Source organism: Zootoca vivipara, chromosome 2 (assembly GCF_965207765.1).
Source record: "Zootoca vivipara chromosome 2, rZooViv2.hap1.1, whole genome shotgun sequence".
NCBI classification, from domain to species: domain Eukaryota; kingdom Metazoa; phylum Chordata; class Lepidosauria; order Squamata; family Lacertidae; genus Zootoca; species Zootoca vivipara.
In genome coordinates, this window is record NC_142584.1 from 89,183,288 (window position 1) to 89,191,855 (window position 8,568).

General features: G+C 45.0%; 1 long non-coding RNA gene across 1 annotated transcript; it reads left to right on the forward strand.

Moving 5' to 3' along the window:
- The first annotated feature begins 6,198 nt into the window (after positions 1 to 6,198).
- LOC148686964 (uncharacterized) lies at positions 6,199 to 7,837 on the forward strand. The gene is made up of 2 exons (XR_015948270.1): positions 6,199 to 6,340; positions 7,532 to 7,837. It is a non-coding gene; the product is annotated as an uncharacterized LOC148686964 (long non-coding RNA).
- Positions 7,838 to 8,568: the final 731 nt, after the last annotated feature.

The window sequence follows — 8,568 nt, forward strand, 5'->3', positions numbered from 1 at the left end:
TTAAAATGCAGCAATTGGCCAGGTATTGAATCGGGATGCACTTTTTGGATTTTACACATGGGGCACTAAAATGGCCAGTCTCAAAAGATACTAAAAAGAAAAAAATGAAGCATACTCCGAGCAGCTGCCACAGCATTCTCCCCTCCTGTGGTTTCCAGCGACTGGCACTCAGACTGCACTGACAGTCAAGGGAGAGCATAGCCTTCAGTGGCCTTTGATTGCTGTCTTCTCCATGAATTTGATTGATCCTCTTTTAAAGGCATCCAAGTTGGTGGTCATCACTTGCGGGAGTGAATTCCGTACTTTAACTAATTGCTGTGTGGAGAAGTATTTCCTTTCTAGTATTAAGAGGGAGGGGGAAAACATCTTTTCTCTATCCAGTTTCTCCTTGCCATGCACAACTGAATGCTCTTCCATCATGTCCCCTTGCCTTTCCTTTAAACCAGGGTTTCCCAGACTTGGGTCTCTAGCTGATTTTGGACTACAGTTCCCATCATCCTTGACCACTGGTCCTGCTAGCTAGGGATGATGGGAGTTGAAGCCCCAAAATATCTGGAGACCCAATTTTGTGGGAAACTCTTCTCTAAACTAAAAGAGCCCAAATGTTGTAATCTCTCCTCTTGGGGGGGTGTGTCTGATCATTTGGTTTGCCCTTTTCTGAACCTGTTTCCGAACTCTACAACTTCCTTTTTTAGGAGAGGCAAGGTGAGGTGAAGGGAGGCAACCAGAACTATACATAGCACTCAAAACACAGTCGCATCATAGATTCCTATAATGGCATTATGATACCAGCTGTTTTATTTTCAGGTCATTTCTTAATGATCCTTAGCATGGAATTTGCTTTCTTTTTCACAGCTGCCACACACTGGGTTGACAGCGTCACTAGAACGTTTGCTATTTACTTGGCATGACTGGTTGCCATTTTAAAATCGCCAAACATCACCACGGGAGAAGACTGCAGACTCAGCCGGCCCTACCTAGTGCACATATATTTTTCATTTGCTTTGGCTGACTCTGCCTTCCATACACAATAAGCAGCTGGCCAAATCTTTTCCATGACCAGGCCCACCTAGGGAGTGAGTTTGTATGTTCTGTCTGGTGTGCTTCTCTCCACCAGCCTGGATTGTCAGCTGAAATGTTCAAAGTCTTTCTTACCCAAAGGAAATGTGGTTTACCCAGCTCCTGAGTATGATGTCATTACTGCATCAACTGGATTTAATTGACTCAAGGCACCAAAGCCTTGAGTTCTGATATATTTTCCAAGGTGGGAGGTTTTGGTTTTGAGATCTCTGCTCTCTCTCTCTCTCCCTCCCTCTCTGTTGTTTTGTCTCATGCCTCAATGGCTTAGGAAGAAGAAGCTCCCTGCCACACATGGCCTAGAACTGGCATAGGCAAACTTTGGGGACTACAATTCCCATCATCCCTGACCACTGGTCCTGTTAGCTAGGGATGATGGGAGTTGTAGTCCCAAAACATCTGGAGGGCCAAGTTTGCCTATCCCTGGCCTAGAAACTATGTGACCTGTATCACTGCAGTCTTTGAAATATTTTGAATAAAAAGCTCTTGGAATGCGAAATTTTTCTAAGCATCACCCGAGGCAAACAAAGAAAAATGAAACAGGTTATTATATGAATAATAATAATTATAGTATTTATTAGTCACTTTTCTTACAAGCGACTTAGATCACAGCCTATTAACCTGCCTAAAAACGCAGCAATACAAACAAAAAGTCAGGACTACAAGTTGTTCTGCTGCCTTATACACCACGATTCTTGTGTTTTGCACTGCACGAAAACACTTTACAATAAAAACATTTGATGTCCTCTGGTATCAAGCATGAGCTCACAGTTTAAAGGCCCTTGCCCATATTGCTTGGTCGCTCGCTTTTATTTTTTGAGGCCCTTGCTGAGATCAGCAAAGCGGAAACCAGACTTCAGTTATCTCACCACCGCTCATGTGTCTACCAGGCATCCAGAGTGCCAGTAAGACTCTGCGGGTGGCAGCGATTAACAAACAGTTCTTGCCAATAGATTAAATTGCCGAATAGACTTGGGCTGTGAGCTTTTGCTCCTGTGCAAGGAGACCTTGGGGCAGCTTACAGGCAGTTGACTGGGGACGGCGAAGCGGTGGCCCTTCAGATGTTGTTAGACTCCAACTCCCACAAGACCTGGCTTTTGGCCATGCTGGTGGGGCTGATGGGAGTTGGAGCCCAGGAATATCTGGAAGGCCACATTTTCCCTAACCATAGTATCGCTAACTTGGCAGGCACTCAATCACCCTTCAGAATTTTGAACCATTCACTCCCTCCCTCCCCCCAAGCTAACGAGGTGAAAGCCTTTAATTGGCGATATCAGGGTCGGAGGATGGGAACATAGTGCATGCATCTAATTTATTTATTATTATGCATATAATTTATTGATTGTTGATGTGTTCTACTGTTGATTCAGGCCCCTTCCATAAAGTACACGCGCCCATCCTGACCAATTTATCCGCTGTAGAATTCAATAAGGAAACAACAGAAGGGCTTTAAAACTCCATTTATGTTGATGGTTGTGTTTTCTAGTGAATTTACTGGGTCTTATGAAACCTATTTCCTCTGTGGCTCAAGATCAAGCAATAGGTTTCGAGCTGGTTCTTATTCTGTAGAGTGATCAGGTTTCTCAGTAAGAATGCTTTCGCAGCTCCTGCATTCATTGAACTGGCCTCCTGCCTGAGGCCCATGGATATTCTCTCCTTTACTAAGCTGCCTTAGAATGGAGTCAAGTTATATTTACACCAACCATGAGTGACACTGGGAGATCTGTGATGAGATCTTCCATGTGGTTTGGCATTCCCCACCTCCCCAGTTCGAAGCAGCTGCGAAGAGACCCTGCATCAGATCAGGGGAGTGACCTAGTAGAGGTGAATTTTAACTGTTTTGCCCTGTGCCATTTTCTTAATCTAAATCATTCCAAATGTGCTGTTTGCCCACAAAGAGAGGATTGATCCAGACTTCATTTTGTGCTGTGTTACTAGGCCTAGGCTTTAAAGATCCATGTCCAAGCGATTTCTTCCACCCCCACCAGAAAACCCCACATTTGGAATTGCAGTTTGCTCTGATTCAGTTGTAAAATGTGGGTTTACCTGGGGAAAGCACCAGGACAAAAGAAAAAATAATGTTCGGACAAAGAGCTTTAGAGCATGGATCTGTGCCTGGGAAGTGAGGTACAAAAGGAAATATTGATGCACCCAAAGTAATACCATTCAGGTGCCTTTATGATGCCCTTGGGGGTCAAATATTAGCTCTGGAGAGGGGCAACTTGAAGTGGGGAAAAGGGCATGAAGTGAAAGCATTTTTAAAAAACAAAGATTTCCCAGGCGGAATCATATCATGCATGTTCCAGTGTCGTTTGTAAAAAAAAAAACACTAATGGTTGGAGTAAACACAGTTTGACACCATTCCAAGCACCCAAGAGAAACTCCCGTAGGTCTTCAGAAGTTCAGTTCTGTGGAAGTTGCAAAAATGTTAGTATGTGATTCACTCTTACAGAGAAAGCCTGTGGCTGCTCCTGTAAACAGCATCAACTCCTCCCCAACATGAGATCCAAACACAAAGCTCCCAGGATCTCATCTCTTTTGTCCCCGGGGGCCAAAACTGATGTTAGGCTGATACAGTCTATGTGCCAGATTGCACATTATGCTAAATTTCCTGTAAAGCAGTTGGATAGATGGTGAAGGGCTGGGTGGGTATTAAATTGTTTTCCTGGCAAATCTCTCCCCTCAATCTCCCAATTGTTTCTCCCCACCCATTTTTCACCCAGCAAGCATTGCAGTGGAACCTCGGGTTGCGGACATACCAGTAATCACGGGAGCGGATGTTTGCTGTATTCTGTTTCCGTTTGTTTCTTTTTCTTCGGACTTCTCTCAGCGAGAGGAGACGTTTTCTTTTGTTCTGCCTTACACTTAATAAAGTAGCTTTTAGTACACAACCTCAGCCTGGCTCCGTCTGCGTTTTATCTCTGCTGGACTCTGAATATGTGCTCAGTGTCTCCAAGACATGAGTCGTAATAAATCGTTGGGAAGAGCTCTCAAAACTCCCTAGAGCTGCACACCCAACACTGATGGGAGAGACGGGCCGGATTCGTTCCTGCATTGTGCCTGTGGACCGTTCCTGCCCCCGGCTGACCCGACAGGAGGCACGTCCGCACCCCGCAGTGTTCGAAACCTGCAGTGATGCGTCTGCGCACGTGCATGACGCGATTTGATGCTTCTGCGCATGTGCGAGTGGTGAAACCCGGAAGTAACCCTTTCCGGTATTTCCGGGTTTCCTGCGGTTCGTAACCTGAAAACGTGTAACCCGAAGCATTTGTAACCCGAGGTACCACTGTACTTGCAGTCTCAGAGACCCACCCACTGGTAGAAAAACAGGCAGGGAGAAGTGATTTTGTGAGAGAAAGGGTTAACAGGAAAGGCATACCAGTATATACCGTGTTTCTCATATTATAAGACATGTCTTATATTTATTTTTTCCTCAAAAACACACACTATGGCTTATTTTCAAGGGATGTCTTATTTTTTTCCTCCTCCTGCTGCTGCGGCCGGCATTGCTGCTGCGCCTATCACTATGTCTTATTTTCAGGGTATGGCTTATATTCCTTGAATGCTTAAAAATCCTGCTATGGCTTATTTTATGGGTATGTCTTAAAATATGAGAAACAGGGTATATACACTGTATATTCCTGCGTATAAGACTACTTTTTAACCCAGGAAAATCTTCTCAAAAGTTGGGGGTCGTCTTATACGCCAGGTCTTAATTCTTATACGGCGAGTATATCCCAAACTCTATATTTTAACTGGAAAAGTTGGGGGTTGTCTTATACGCCCAGTCGTCTTACACACCGGAATATACGGTATATTGAAACAGCCTCCCGCAACAAAGTGCCATCTGGATGCTGCTGGACAACAAGTCCCATCATCCACGACAATTGACCATGCTCACTGGGGCTGATGCGAGTTGTAGCCACCATGTTGGGGATGGCTGCTTTTTAAAACATCCCTCACGCCACTTCAGAGGAAACCTCTAAACTTCTGACACATAACTCTCCTCCTATCACTTCCCGTTTGCCCGCAAGAATACCTCTCAGGCTGGAATGTCATTTCTCAAAGCTGTTGATATGGTTTAAAAAGCGGAATGGAGTCAATTTTAACCCGAGTGAACTTTCTGGACAGTACAGTTTTTAGAATCTTAAGCTTAAAGACGAAGTCACTTCAGGCAGTGACTGTTCATATCTGTTGTAAAAGGGGCCTTCCTCTGCATACACTAAAGATCTTTATCTCTGTTACACAGAAGAATGAAGGGAAGTAAATGTGGAGCAAGATACTCCCTGCTGAAATGCGGTTTATATCGCTTCCCCCAGCCCACTTTTATGAGCAGGTGAACAGCACAGGAATGAGGTACTTGCACGCGGTCGACCAGTGTGGCTTAGCTCACTTCAGGACACCACAGAGACCTGGTTTCAAACCTCCATTCAGCCACGAAACTAGGCTGGTACCTCACAGGGCTTGTTGTTTGGGTAGGAAAAACCATTCATATCCTCCCTGAGCTCCCCAGAGTAGGAGGAGTGGGACAGAGGAGGACTTTGGTTGGTCTGCTTCTACCTATTAATGTGAGAAAAATGGCTGCTGTGGGCTTGCACACGTTGAAAAACAAGCTGTGTGTTTTGGTGCTGCTCTTTGCAACCATCTCCCTTGTTAAACATACAGACAACAATAATGCTGATCCGAATAAAGCACTTTCAGGGTTTTGAATATAAGTGTTTGTGTGGAATTCCCACCCACCCCACCCCCCAAAATGGCCAGCTTGGTCATAGGTTTGTCCAAAGGCCAAAAAACCTCCAGAAACTGTACACATCCTCTTTCAGCATTTATTTCCTATACAGGTGTGTACACTTTTCTTTATTGGTCACTCTTTTCTGGGCATTGCAGCTTCCTCTGTTTTCCGTTGACTTGGGAGTTGGGACAACTCCTTATCCTTGCACAGATCAAAAATTCTCCTCCACCTCCTTTCACATTCCGCTGAGGAAAGCTTGTCTCCTCTTGTGACTCACACAAAGAAGAATGTCCACACCTTAGCGGGAAGGTTCTGCTTGTTGTGCTGCACCAGCCAGCAGGCACTTTTAGGTGTCAGGGAGTTTTGCTGCTTGTTTAGCTCACATGCTCCACAATGAGATCACACCCTTCCATGCCCTACATTAATAATGCCATGCAACAGCCCCAGCAGCAGCAGCAGCAGCAACAGCAGCAACTTATTCGCAATCACCAATGCAAATCAGGAACCCACCCACCCCCAGATTACCATAAGGTATTTACCTTTTCACAACTATTGTACTGCCTGGAGCTATTGGGTAACAAGGTTCATTAACCTTGAGCGTGAATCCACTAAAATCTGTTTAAATGGGTTTTTTTTAAAAAAGAAAAAGAAGAGAGGCTGTGCCTCATTGGTAATCTATCTTGCATGCAGAAGCTCCCAGATTCAATCCCCAGCATCTCCAGGTAGGGCTGGGAGAGAGCCCTGCTTGAAACCCTGGAGAGCTGCTGCCAGTCAGTGTATGCAAAATTGAGCTAGATGGACCAATTCACTGATTCAATATAAAGCAGCTTCCTATGAATCTCAGCATTACAGAATATTTGAGTATTCCATCTGGTCCATAGGAAGGTTATTCCTATTGATTCCTTCAACCCTAGAAAGCCTTTCTTTAGCGGGCTTCTGGCTGGGTGTTCAGAAGATCCAGGGTTGTTGTGGTGTTTGGTTTATTTTGTTTTTTAAGAAAATCAACTCCAATACGCATGCAACTTTAATAATAGTACCACAGCACTTTGGAATTCAGAGAGACCCACATGCATACTAGGATCTCAATAACCCTTACAACAAGCGTGTAATGTAGGACGGCTGTATTATTATTAGGAAGAGGAGCAACAACATGTTTGTGTTTTTTGTAATTACCTTTCCATACAAGGAAATCCAAGGCTGGCTGACCACAATGGATTGAAAACTCCAATAATTACATACAACAAAAACCCACCACCTTTTTTTTTTGTATCATGGCAAATTATTTTCCTCAGGGTACATGCAAGGGAGAGGACACCTTCTTACGTGTGCACGTCGGAGAGAGAAAAGGTACACGTTGGTGTCAGGGAGAAAAGAAGGCAGTGTGTGTGCATGCATGCAAGTGAGAGACAGAGAGAGAACATGTGTTTTTGAGTGTAGGAATCAGGATGAGGAGAATGAGCAAAAAGCGGGGCGGAAATCCCCTTCCTCTCCCTTCCCCACTGGGGTTTCCTTGTGGGCCCCATACGTACAACGAACGAAAACCTACGTGGTTAACTGGCTTTTCTTCCTCTGCCCCAAATACCACATGAACTCAGTCAACCACTGTCTTTGGCGGCCCATAGCACTGCTGGAACACATTCCTTCCCCATGCTATGGTTTAGTCACAACAGTCCTGTCTTCACTCCCAGCATTAACCCTTTCTTAACCCCATTGACTTCAAAGGAAACAAAGACCATGCCCAGGAAGCTGGAGCCTCTGGACTCTTGATGAGTTACCGTCAGCAGCATGCCTATCCAGTGAACGTGGCTTGTGGGCCTGGCAAAGTAGGTTATCCAGCAAGGTCGGTGTGCACTGTTCAACCATCACCTGCAGCAGATAACAGGGACCATTTTTCTTGTGTAGCTGCCGGTGCCCGTGCACTAGCACTGGATCAGTCCCTGAGCCTCAGAAATCTTCTCCAGAACAACCTAAATCATCCCTAAACATTTGCAACACTCTGTTTATTAAATTATTATTTGGACTAAATGATCCTTTGGGTCCCTTCCATCTCCTCAGTTCTATGATTCTAATTTACAACATTCTTATACACACTGATCTTTCGTTCCACCCCTTTAAAAAAACAGCTAGTGAGTTATGTGCACTATGAAGCCGCCAGTGCCTTTCCAGATCCACATCGTTCAGTTAAAGCACATTCAACACGCATGTATGAAAATTATTGTGGGAACTGTAATTTCCCCCTTGAAGAGCTGCAATCCCCAGCACCCTGACAAACTACATTTCCCAGGATTTTATTGGAGGGGATCGTGTGCTTTAAGTGTGTGTTGTTGTTTTCTTCCTGCCAGCAAGAGCGCTGCTTTTCTGATACCTTTGTTCCTTGCCTCTCACTCAAGCTTATTTCCTGATGTCTCTCATCAGCTCCAGATTTTTCTCCCACAGAGGGCATTTCCTTGATTCCTACAGAGGGTGTGGGTCAGGCTGAAGCCCCATAAGGCAGGGTGGATTTGGAGCACAGCATGGGTGGGAGGCATTCTCTGTCCAATCTCCCTCAGAAACACTTCTCCCCAGCTTTATCCCCACACACACACACACACACCTCTGGTTGGGGTTGAGGACTCAGAGCCCAATTACTGTATTTTTCGCTCTATAAGACGCACTTTTTTTCCTCCTGAAAACTAAGGGGAAATGTCTGTGCATCTTATGGAGCAAATGTGTGGTCCCTGGAGCCAAATTGCCCAGGGGCAAAAAAGAAGATTGTGGGG